Raw genomic sequence first — 13,186 nt, 5'->3', positions numbered from 1 at the left:
TTAATTCAAGACGTGAAGTTAAACATTAAATTAGGGATGTCATTTCTTATTTTGTTAATGATATTTCAGTTATCTGGAAACTTTGCCAGTTTTCCAGAAACTGGCAAGTGAAAAGCATCAATTCTGCATCAACCGGTTGAAAGAAATCTGTCTCATTCAGATTTGCTATGTTATTAATGGGGAAACTAAAAATAGCATTTGATGCATGGTGTTGCTGGTTACAAACCTTATTGCCAAACTACTTTTTAAAAAAGTCCCAGAGAACCTAACCATCCTAGATTGTCCAATTTAAAAGACTGATAGACACAGGACAGATGTCAGAGGTACTTTCTTTACTCAGAGAGTAGATTAGATTAGATTACTTACAGTGTGGAAACAGGCCCTTCGGCCCAACAAGTCCACACCAACCCTCCAAAGAGCAACCCACCCAGGCCCATTCCCCTACATTTACCCTTTCACCTAACACTACGGTCAATTTAGCATGGCCAGTTCACCTAACCTGCACATCTTTGGACTGTGGGAGGAAACCGGAGCACCCGGAGGAAACCCACGCAGACACGGGGAGAATGTGCAAACTCCACACAGACAGTTGCCCGAGGCGAGAATTGAACCCGGGTCTCTGGCACTGTGAGGCAGCAGTGTTAACCTCGGTGGCACAGTAGTAGGAGCATTGGAACGCACTACCTGCAACAGTTGTAGACTCGCCAACTTTAAAGGCATTTAAATAGTCATTGGATAGACATATGGATGGAAATGGAGTATTGTGGGTTAGATGGGCTTCAGGTTGATTCCACAGGTTGGCGCAACATCGAGGGCCAAAGGGCCTGTACTGCGCTATATTGTTCTATGTTCTTTGTTCAAATATGCATTTTTCCAAAGCCAGTTAATTTGAGGTTTTGGAAATAATTTTTCCCTAATTCTGACTGACATTCTATTTTAAGTTTCTTGTAGAGTTTTAATTGATTAAAGTTTCTGTTGGAGGCGTGAATGTGTGTGTAGGTTCACAGGAAATATCTTGTCACAGATGAGCAACAGTAAGATTGAAAACTCAGCTGCCAGCCACACAGTACTCAACATGAAGCATGTCTTCAGGCTTTGACTTTTCCCCTCGGTGTCATTACCATTTTCATTTTGGGAAAAAAAAGACCTGTACTGTATGCAGTAAAACATTTCAACCTGTGGTTTAAATTATTGATTTTTTGAATATTGAAGCAGTATTTCAAATGAATTTTGTCAGGCGTTGGGGAGGAGATTTCAAAAGGTAATTTGATATAAAGAAATGCTTGTATATCTCCCAGATACCCCATCAAAGCGTGCTATCCTGAACTATTTCCTATCTGGATTATAGTAATTGAGAATTTGAGGTATATCATATTTTGCTCAATAGCAATGTAGAAAGTTGAAAGTCAATGGAAAATATAGCCATGGTTTCATGGTTCTCAACATGCTATAACCAAGTTCAGTTTACCAACAGACAAAATCCAATAAAATAATATGAATTGTTTTTTTAAAATTGCCAATGTGTCACCACTTAACATTACCAGATTTGTAATATTAAATTTGAGCACAGAATGCTAACTGGAATGTTCCGATTGAGAAAAATTAACATTCCTTCATAGAGCAAGAAATATAAATGTGCTCTATGTCTCACTTGTTCCTACCCTCACTCTCTTCCCCCTGTCATTTATTTTGTATCTGTTCAATTAATTTATCTTGAAACAAAAAAAAATCTGATTTAAATCCAGGAAACTAAGCTGCCAAAAATTATTTATTGTGTGCTGGAAATTGCAGAAGTAAGTATTGATGTATGAGTGAGACTATTTGGCCCATCCACCTCATCCTGCCATAGAAACCTATGGGCTTACTATCCTCAGAACAATTCGAGATACTTTTCTTTCCTCCAGCAGTGGACTGGAAGTCTATTTCAAATATTAATGACTGAGTGAAATGCTTCTTGGCATTAGTATTGCACTTGTCTTTTGTCTGCATATATTCCTTATACTAAGTTTTGGCTCTAATGTTTGTGGCTTAACTTGAAATAGTGTTCTGGATTAATATTTTCTATTTCAGTGAATGCATGATGAAACCTTCTGAAGTTTCACCTCATTTGGCTCATTCAAGGCTGAAAGGATTGAGCCTTTCAAGCATTTGTTCATTGTCCCCTTCTTTGACGCAGTACACCCGCTTTGTAGCCCGTCTCTGCACGCTTACAGAGCTTGGATTTTTCCCTGTGCTTCAGTGATCAAAAACCAACTGCAAGACTTGAATTGTACTTGCTTAAGGCATTTTACAGTTTACAGCCTGACCACTTCAGAATTAAACTCTATCGATTTAGCCATGTAGCTCAACATTTTGTTTGCTTTGTTTATTACTGTTCTGCAATAGGTAGACTTAGAAAGTGTTGAATATGCGGGTATTTCAGGATCCCTTTTATCCTATCTCTTGTCAATGCAACATAATTCAAGGTGTCCTCCATTTTCTTTGCTTCCACTGTGTAATATTTTGGTATTTCTTTAGCCATTGTGTTAAACTATTAACAACACTCACTTTCCCTTGCTTGCACTTAAGTAGTATTGAAATTTCATTGAACCGTAGGGTGGAATTGTAAGGGTTTGGATATGAAGGGGGTGAGGAGAGTGTTGTGGTTGAAATTAATATCCCACATCAGGTCGGAACCTGGCATGACCCCATTTGTTAACTTGTGTGGTTCTGTGGTCAAGTAGGAAATGCTCCATTGAATCGGCAACTAAAATATTCAAAAAAGAACAACTGAGGATTTAGGATTTAGCCCAGCATTCTGGTTTTAATTGCCAGCATAAAGGTTTTCCATAGGTTTCCGAAACTGGGAGTGTTTGGTCAGTGTAATTGACAGGCTGGGAAGCCTTCTGACACTAAAAGGGTATAACTGCAGCAGTGCCTATGTGATAGGTTGTTGCTTACAGGCCTTCTGAGAGTTTCTCTTGCTGCGTGGCAGATAATCTTCAGCTTCCTGGAGATCAGTTCACCCATCTTGGAGTTCACTTACCATGATCTGCACTTCTTTTTTATCAGCCTCCAGGGAGGCATGAGGGCAGTTTATGCAACTCAACTTTGCATTTATGCTGAGGAGTAAGAGGAGTAGAAATGCCAAGAACAACAGAAATTGGAGCAGCAAGACTACCATCAACAGTAGCAACTACCTTCTCCACAGCCTCATGCCACTCTGTGAGAAGAGATGGATCCACTGATCCAGCTCAAAAGAGACAACATTCCTCTTTCCCCATAATGCAGAGTCTGCTGGTAAAGAATGAGCTCTGTCAGCATGTTTAAGCACCAGTGCCTCCACTTGCCTTGTGGAGCTGATGACTGTTCTATGCCAATGACTGACAAAGTGGCTACACCCAGGAGACACTGAGATCTGCAGGTGCTGGAGATCAGAATTGAGAGTGTATAGCTGGAAAAGCACAGCAAGTCAGGCAGCATCTGAGGAGCAGGAGAATCTACGTTTCAGGCCAGAGCCCTTCATCAGGAAAGGATGAAGGGTTCCGGACTGAAACGTCAATTTTCCTGCTCCTCGGATGCCGCCTGACCTGCTGTGTTTTCCAGCTATGCACTCTCAAAAGTGGCTACATACGGTCAACCCTGGCATCTCTCACTCTCTGAAGTTCTGAGCATTTCTATAAGGAGAGAAACCAGAGGGTATGGTGTGTATAGAGATTCAAGAAGGAAACATTTTGTGAAAGAGCATTTTAAAGTATAACTACAAGATGTTCTAGCAGTGAAGGTGAGTGTTAGCACCAATTGTTCAGATGAGAATGAGGGGTGATGCCTGGAGACGAAGGGAATGGCATACTGATCTGAGGAATATTGTGCAGGAAATTGCTGGGTAAGTCAAATTTTTTTTTGTTCATTATAGTGCCCATCCCAGGTTTCTCTTTAGAACTGACTTCTTGAACCTCTGCAGTTCATTTCAAGCAGGTTTATCCATAATGCCATTAGAAGAGAAGTCTAAGATTTTAACTCAGCATCAGTGAAGGAATGGTAGTATAGCTCAAATGGCTTAGAGGGGAACTTGCAGATAATTGTGTTCCCATATATCTGGTGCCTTGCTCTTTTAGTTGGGATTGACCATGGGTTTAGAAGGTGCTATGTGAGAAGCCTCAAACATTTTCTATAATACATCTTATAAATGGTACACACTGTTGTTACTGAGCTTTAGCAATGGAGAGAGTGAATATTTGTGGATGTGGTGCTAACCAGGCAAGCTGCTTTGTCTTGGATGATGTCAAGCTTCTTGCATGTTGTTGAAGTGTACACATCCAACAAGTGGGGAGTATTACATTACACTCCTGACTTGTGCCTAGTAGATTGTGAGCACCTCTGGCTAAAGATTGTGACAAATACTTTAGCCTTAACTTTTGCACTGATGTGCTGGGCTCTTTCATCATTGAGGGCAGTGATATTCATGGAAACTCCTCCTTCAGTGAGCTGTTTAATTGTCCACCACCATTCACAACTGGATTTGGCAGGTCTGATCAGTAGTTTTGGTCTGTTCCATTGATTGTGGGATTGTTTAGCTCTGTCCATCACATGCTGCTTATGCAGTTTGGCACTCAAGTAGTCATGTTTTGTAGCTTTACCAGGTTGACACCTCATTTTTAAATGTGCCTAGTGTTCTTGATGTCCCATCCTACAGTCTTGATTCAACCAGGATTGATCCCCTGGCTTGATATTAATGGCAGAGTAGGGTATATGCCTGACCATGAGGTTACAGATTGTGCTGGTGTACAATTCTGCTGCTGTTGATGGTCAAAAAAGCCTCATGGATTCCCAGTCTTCAAGTTGCTGGATCTGTTCCAAGTCTGTTCAATTTAGTACGGGGAATGTGCCACACAACACGATGGAGGATATTCTCAATGTGGGGATGGAATTTAACTCTAAAAGAACTATGGCCTGGTCACTTTTACGAATACTTTCATGGACAGATGCATCAGTGGCAGGAAGTTTGTGAAGATGCGATAAAGTTTATTTTTCCCTCATTTATTCACCAGCAAGATTTTGGGGGTTGGTACCTGCAGATATTATGCCACTCACTTTTTCTGGCCTTCACGGTTCATTGAACTTCTTGGGGTACGGAGAATCCAGACTCCTGCTCCTCAGTTCCTCAGCCATGTCCACCTATGCTGGCTTTGTTTGAGAAGATGGCCTCTTCCTCCCCACCTTGTCAACATCACTCATAAAATCCCTCCACAAGCATCTTTGCTCTAAGAGATGCAACCTCAACATCTCGAGACTCTCCTTTTATCTGCTGTCCCTCTTTCCTGGTGTCATTCTAGTAACGCTACCTACATTTTTCTGACATGCTTCGATAACTTGTGGTTCTAGAATTGGACAAAACAGTCTTCTAACAGGGCCTACTCAGCATAATATAAAGATTTGATATAACTTTTGCTTATGTATACACTGCCTCTATTCGCAAGCCAAGGTGTGTTATCACTGTCATGATTGCTTGAGGAAATATTTTAATAATAGAAAAGGGGCATATATTGTATTGTTCTTGTAGATGGTATCATCGAGTGAAGTCTTAGGAGTATATCTGCTGTCTGCTCTCTGACTGCTGTTTGCAGCAGTCAATAAAGATTCCTTTGGAGATTGTCAGCATGTTTTATTCCCACGAGTCAGCAACTTCCACTGCCACCTCCAATGGCATATCTGCAGCTGATCTCTTCAGTCATTGAAATCACACTTTCGACAGTGGGACATTCCATCCAAGCACCAGCCTGTAAACCATTAGTGTTTCAATATATTGCACTTCTGTTTGTGTTCAGAGGAGTTGGACTGGGGTTATAGAAGCAGGACTCATGACAGCAGGAGTGTGTTTTAGTCACTTACAATTTTTTTTTTAACCTTGAAATCGTCTAGATGTGACAGAGAATAAAGGCAGAATGGCAGCTCCCAGCACATCAGGTGTTGAGATAAAGGCTTTTCAAACTGGCCACACAGACCTGCACATAGGGGCACCCTGTGGATATCTTCACTGTAACCCGTGTGCCATCAGTGGGAGAGCCAGGAATCTCTCAGAACTATCTGATTTCTCTCTCTCTCTCTCTCTCTCACTGTGATGCCTGACTCTGTGCTAAACCTAATGAAGTGGGCTACTCTGCTCCACAGGATATGAGCGATCTGACATATGCATGTCTTCACTGCTCCACTTATAGCCGTAGAATTACATAGAACATACATCACCAATACCGATCAGTCAGTCCAACAAGTCTGTGTTGGTATTTAAACTCCACAGGGAGTTCCTCTCATTGCATCTATCTCATTCCTTTCAGTATTTCTGTCGGTTCACTTTTCTGTCATATACTTGTCACATTTCCTTTTGAAAACGTTTAAGCTATTTACCTCAATTACTTCCTGTGGTAGTGAATTCCACATGCTAACATCTCCCTGAAAATATGAATTTTTTCAATTTCATTTTTTGGATTTCTCAGTCACTGTCTTGTACTTACAGCGTCGGCTAGATTCTCACGCAATTGAAAGCATTTTTTTCATACTTATAAAGTGCAGCATATAGAACTTAAAACGTTACAGCGCAGAACAGGCCCTTCGGCCCTCGATGTTGCGCCGACCTGTGAAATTAATCTGATGCCCATCTAACATACACTGTTCCATTTTAACCATATGTATGTCCAATACTCATTTAAATGCCCTTAATGTCGGCAGACAGGCCATTCCACCCCACCCCTACTACTTTCTGAGTCACATAACGGTCTCAAAGAGGTCACAGATGAGTGTTCTGTTTTCTGAAGAAACAAAAAGCCCCAACCTGTTCAATCTATCCCTACAGTTGTAATCTCTTATTTCTACTAGTTATTTTGCACTCATTGGGTAGAATTTAATTGCCACCCGACTCCAGCGAGCAGGCTGGAGGAGTGTGGGGAGCAGAGATTGGGACTGTAACATTGGCAAAGAAAGTAAGAGGGAGGAGAGAAGGGTGTGACCATTGCCCTTCTGACTCCTCCGGTTATGTCGGGTCTTTGGTGGTTGGGAAAGACCTTCCTTTCCAGAAGAGAAAGTGAGTACTGTTGATGCTGGAGATTCGAGTCAAGAGCATGGCGCTGGAAAAGCACAGCAGGTCAGGCAGCATCCGAGGAGCAGGAAAATCGACGTTTTGGGCAAAAGCCCTTCATCAGGAAGGAGGCTGGGCGCCTCGGGGATGGAGAGATAAATGGGAAGGGGGGTGCGGCTGGGGGGAAGGTAGCTGAGAGTGGTGGATGGAGGTGGGGGTAATGGTGATAGGTCAGAGAGGAGGGTGTACCGGATAGGTGGGAAGGAAGAAGATTGACAGATGGGGCAGGTCATGAGGGTGGTGCTGAACTGGAAGGTTGGAGCTAGAGTAAGGTGGGGGGGAGGGGAAAAGAGGAAACTGGTGAAGTTCCTTTCCAGAGGTCAGATGAAGGACACAGACCCAATCAAAGGCCACATAATGGTCTTTTCCCGCCATCATTGGTAATACTGCTGGGATGTCAGAGCTGTCAGTCATCTGACTGACTGGCAGCTCTTGCTGGAAATCTCACCCTTAGAGGCACAAAGGTCTTGTTGCAGTTGGATATCTGCATAGTTAATACCGGATGAAGGAACGGTGCTCTGAAAGCTAGTGCTTCCAAATAAACCTGTTGGACTATAACCTGGTATTGTGTGATTTTTAACATTTAATTCAGCCAAGCCTTACTGAAATATTCGCATTAGGACTGCTCCAAGCTTTCTGAGTGGTGGATTGGGTCACTGCCCTGAGCGATTATGTTCTGGGTGATTCTTTGTCAAGTGTTCTCAGGCTGTGGGTCATGGCTCCCCAGTGAGATTTTCAGCTGAAAGTCTGGAACCTTAACCTCTGCATCAACAGTAATTGTTGTAATGTTCCATCCGAGTAATAAAAGCTTAATTAACCCTTCAAATATTCGCAGTTTTTTTTTATGTGTGTATGTGTGGCCTATCGGGTTGATCCATGAACCCTGAATCTTAGCCTCCTAAACTTGGTGGAAAACGTTTTAATTATAAACTCTTGTGGTTAAAACAGCTCCATCCCTCCCTGATCTCAGGTCTCACACTGTCTATGTAAACTACCACCCAACCACAACCGTCCCAGATCTCTCATTCCCACCCATCCCTACCCATTGTTGCCTGCGAAATATTCTGTATAGACATTTTGGCCAGTTTATTACTCATAAAAGGCATTTACCCTGTTACTGTCTGAGGCAAACAAATGACTGTGGTTCAAACTTAGTTTTATTAAAACACTCACAAGTTAAAGAAAATAAATCGTACACAAATTAAATTAACTGTTCCCAAACTAGGCTGACTGCTGTACTACCCGCTGTGGCTGCCACATCCAATTCACTGAGCTCCATCAACAAGGTACTCAGGATCTTCTTAGTACAAAGGTGGATCTCACACAGAGTCTTCATTGGCTCAGTTTTTGCTGAGGAAATGGCCACCAGCTGTATCTTCTTTCTGAGTTCTTCTGGAATCTTATAGAGTCATAGAGTCATAGAGGTGTACAGCATGGAAATAGACCCTTTGGTCCAACCTGTCCATGCCGACCAGATATCCCAACCCAATCTAGTCCCACCTGCCAGCACCCGGCCCATATCCCTCCAAACCCTTTCTATTCATATACCCATCCAAATGCCTCTTAAATGTTACAATTGTACCAGTCTCCATCACTTCCTCTGGCAGCTCATTCCATACACATACCACCCTTTGTGTGAAAACGTTGCCCTGTAGGTCTCTTTTATATCTTTCCCCTCTCACCCTAAACCTACGCCCTCTGGTTCTGGACTCCCCGACCCCAGGGAAAAGACTTTGTCTATTTATCCTATCCATGCCCCTCATAATTTTGTAAACCTCTATAAGGTCACCCCTCAGCCTCCGATGCTCCAAGGAAAATAGCCCCAGCCTGTTCAGCCTCTCCCTATAGCTCAAATCCTCCAACCCTGGCAACATTCTTGTAAATATTTTCTGAACCCTTTCAAGTTTCACAACACCTTTCCTCTAACTTCAGCCAATGGGGTCACAGGGCAGGTGTCAGAGCGCCCAATGAGGGTAGGCAGGTCACCTTTGCAGTACCCATCCTACAAATACAATGTCTCACCCTCTCGTTCTGCCTAAATACTACTTAATGCTTTTTGGATCATAACAACTCTCCATTGGTAATGCTGACTATCTCTGTTAATATGCAAAACAGGTCTTGGCTGATGCTTATTTGCATTTGACCCCTGGTAACCTGGTCCCTTTACATCCCATCAGGCCTTGCTTGCAGAAACTGTTTAGCCAATCTTATGTTGGGCCTAGGTGCTTAAATTGTTGGCTACTTGGCCACATTGATATCTAACGCTATATTTTGCTCCTCTCCTACCTTCTACCCCACACACTACCCACCTTCTCCAACTATCTCTCCCCAACCCCCACACCTCACTCCACCCCAACCACTGTAACAGGTCTGAGCAGTTATCACACAAGATTCAGTAACTAATAGTCACAATTTGAAGGAAACCAAAGAACCATGGGTGCTGGAAATAAAAAAAGCACAAATTGCTGGAAAAACTCAGTGGATCGAGCATTATCTTCTGAAGAAGGGTCTCTGGACCGGAAACTCTGCTTTCTCTGCACAGATGCTTCCAGACTTGCTGAGTTCTTCCAGAAATTTTTGTTTTTGATACAATTTCAAAATTGTCAGCAAAAGAACTAGGAGTGAGATGAGGAGAAACCTCTTTACTCAGAGAGTGGTTAGGATTCGGAATATGCTTCCTCAGAGAATGGTGGAGGCAGATTCCATAGGAGGTTCAAAGTTTGTGAGAAGATTTGTAGCTCGGGTGCTCATTGCTGTGGTTCTGTTCGCCGAGCTGGAAGTTTTTGTTGCAAACGTTTCGTCCCCTGTCTAGGTGACATCCTCAGTGCCTCCTGTGAAGCGCTTCTGTGGTGTTTCCTCCGGCATTTATAGTGGCCTGTCCCTGCCGCTTCCGGTTGTCAGTTTCAGCTGTCCGCTGTAGTGGCCGGTATATTGGGTCCAGGTCTATGTGTTTGTTGATGGAGTTTGTGGATGAGTGCCATGCTTCTAGGAATACCCTGGCTGTTCTTTGTTTCGCTTGCCCTATAATGGTAGTGTTGTCTCAGTCAAATTCATGTTGCTTGTCGTCTGCGTGTGTGGCTACTAAGGATAGCTGGTCGTGTCATTTCGTGGCTAGTTGATGTTCGTGGATGCGGATCGTTAGCTGTCTTCCTGTTTGTCCTATATAGTGTTTTGTGCAGTCCTTGCATGGGATTTTGTACACTACATTAGTTTTGCTCATGCTGGGTATCGGGTCCTTCGTTTTGGTGAGTTGTTGTCTGAGAGTGGCTGTTGGTTTGTGTGCTGTTATAAGTCCTAGTGGTTGCAATAGTCTGGCTGTCATTTCAGGAGGTTTCAAAAGAAAGCTGGATATAGACTTGAAAGTGATTAATTTACCAGAGTGTGGAAATAGGGCTGGAGAATGGGGCTAGTTGGATAGCTTTTCCGAGGGCCATTACAAACATGATGGTCTAGTGGCCTCTATCTGGATTGTAAAATTCTAAAATGCTGTGAAATTCTAAAATTAGTTCACTGTAGAAAATGTTTGGGGTGCACTTTACTCTGCCTTATGTGGACACCAGAACTGTACACAATCCTTTAAATACAGACTAACCAACATAATGGACATGGCACTAGTTTTGAAATCTTTGCACCTAGAAGAAAATCACAGGAATTTGTTAGCATTTTGTACTGACTGACACCCCTAGAATTTTTTTCATTTGTTCATGGGATGTGTGCATCACTGGCTAGGCCAGCATTTCTTGCCCATCCCTAATTGCCAAGAGGGCAGTTAAAAATAAACCACATTGCAATGGGTCTGGAGTCACATGTATCCCAGACCAGGTAAGGATGGCAGATTTCCTTCCCTCGAAGAGGGTGGGCAAGGAGGACATGAGTGGACCAGGTGTTTTTTTTTTTAAACAGTAATGGTTATATGATCATCTTTAGACTTTTTTTAAAATTCCAGATTTTTATTGAATTCAAATTTCACCACCTACAATGGAAAGATTTGAACCCATGCCCTCAGAACATTGTATTACTAGGTCAGTGATAGAGTCATAGAGATGTACAGCATGGAAACAGACCCTTTGGTTCAACCCGTCCATGCCAACAAGATATCCCAACACAATCTAGTCCCACCTGCCAGCACCTGGCCCATATCCCTCCAAACCATTCCTATTCATATACCCATCCAAATGCCTCTTAAATGTTGCAATTGTACCAGCCTCCACCCCTTCCTCTGGCAGCTCATTCCGTACACGTACCACCCTCTGCGTGAAAAAGTTGCCCCTTGGGTCTCTTTTATATCTTTCCCCTCTCACCCTAAACCTATGCCCTCTAGTTCTGGACTCCCCGACCCCAGGGAAAAGACTTTGTCTATTTATCCTGTCTATGTCCCTCATAATTTTGTAAACTTCTATAAGGTCACCCCTCAGCCTCCGACGCTCCAGGGAAAACAGCCCCAGCCTTTTCAGTCTCTTCCTGTAGCTCAGATCCTCCGACCCTGGCAACATCCTTGTAAATCTTTTCTGAACCCTTTCAAGTTTCACAATATCTTTCCGAAAGGAAGGAGACCAGAATTGCATGCAATATTCCAACAGTGGCCTAACCAATGTCCTGTACAGCCGCAACATGACCTACCAACGCCTGTACTCAGCATTCTGACCAATAAAGGAAAGCATACCAAACGCCTTCTTCACTATCCTGATATTATCACCACACTACTGCCTCCCCATTGGGTTCTTCAGTGGCAACTGTACCTATCACCTGTACATTTTAACAGTGAGTTGCTTATTCCTAAATCAAACACTGAATATAAGTTATTTATAATGGCCACCACAGCATTGATCTTTGTTAAACCCTGATGTCTAGATTTCTCCAATCTGAATGCTTTACCCCTTCTGCTTGCTTTCCAATCTTCTTAACCAATCTGCTTTCCATTTAGCTATTAATCCTCTGTTTTCACAGGCCCTAACCTTTGTTATGAGCCTACTGTTATGATCCCACTTGGTATTAATACTGGACAAGTCAGATCCCAGATTGAAACCTGGCTTGTTCATCCTTTGCCCTTTTTTTCAAAGAAGTGTAGAAGTCATTTACTGAACATATTATCAAGAGTTTACCATTGTACTTCTAACACACAGAATAATGTTTATTAAACACGAAAAACATGGTTTATCTTACGCTGGACAAAATGGTTGGAAAGATTTCATTACGGATGCATTTATAGCACCACTGCCTCATCATGTTGTGTTTGCGGGTTCCTTCAATCGAACAGTGGCCAAACATGGATATGGATAGCCAACTTTCTGGTCTGCCTAGGAGAGTCAGGTGGTGTTTATTACATTACTGCAACTATTTAGATGCTTTTTTTAATGAACTTATTCAAAGGACTTGGGAATCACTGGCTGAGACAACATTTATTGCCCATTCTTAATGTCCTTTCGAAGGCGATGGTGAGCTGCTGTCTTGAACAGTTACTGACATTAGATATATGTATAACCACAGAACTATAACCAGCATTACCACAGAAACTGTTAGGAATGTTATTAACTTCAAATCTAGCTTCTGTCAGATTTCCTTTCCTCACCTCTTCAAGTCTGAAAGTAAAGTCACCATACCATAGGGCAGCTCTCGTACTGGGTGGAGAGAGAGAGAGAGAGAGAAAGATGACTGCTGGTGAGTTTAACCTAAGGGTCACCACACCCAAGATGAGGGGTAAGGTTGAGAAAGTGGGACCCTTCATCAACACCTCAATTGGTCTGGGATTTGAATGTGCATTCTGCATCACAAAACTCCTGAAAGGAGATTAAGATTTTATGCATAAATTTAAGGTGAGTCACAAATCATTCCTAGAAATCATTGTCCTTTCATCGTAAGTCTAGCTCACAAGGTTATTTGCTTCACCTTTGCAAGCATTTTGTGACCTTTCACTCGAATAGTTTTCTCTGATTGTTGTTAGAATTCCTGACAAATCTGATAAACTGACAGTTTGTGATACATTTTCAATAGCCAGAGTTGCAATAAAGTTTTAGCCGTCTCCAGTTATGAAGTTGTGCCTAAATTGCCCTGTATTGTAAGCATGGCTAGAAATTT

At 42.5% G+C, this 13,186-nt stretch overlaps 1 protein-coding gene and 1 long non-coding RNA gene across 2 annotated transcripts in view; one reads left to right on the top strand and one right to left on the bottom strand.

Moving 5' to 3' along the window:
• LOC122554210 (dihydropyrimidine dehydrogenase [NADP(+)]-like) overlaps positions 1-13,186 on the top strand; it is a 739,011-nt gene that overhangs the window by 501,665 nt on the left and 224,160 nt on the right. The window lies entirely within an intron of this gene.
• Positions 10,607-13,186, bottom strand: part of LOC122554211 (uncharacterized) — a 63,973-nt gene continuing 61,393 nt past the window's right edge. Inside the window, exon 3 of the long non-coding RNA XR_015758118.1 lies at positions 10,607-10,743. This is a non-coding gene — a long non-coding RNA (uncharacterized LOC122554211). The remainder of the gene's footprint in view (positions 10,744-13,186) is intronic.

This window comes from Chiloscyllium plagiosum, unplaced genomic scaffold (assembly GCF_037043375.1).
Source record: "Chiloscyllium plagiosum isolate Xiang-an unplaced genomic scaffold, Cpla_swu_hap1 HiC_scaffold_9, whole genome shotgun sequence".
Classification (NCBI taxonomy): domain Eukaryota; kingdom Metazoa; phylum Chordata; class Chondrichthyes; order Orectolobiformes; family Hemiscylliidae; genus Chiloscyllium; species Chiloscyllium plagiosum.
The sequence above is the reverse complement of the archived record's forward strand: the minus strand, read 5'-3'. Positions and strand labels throughout refer to the sequence as shown.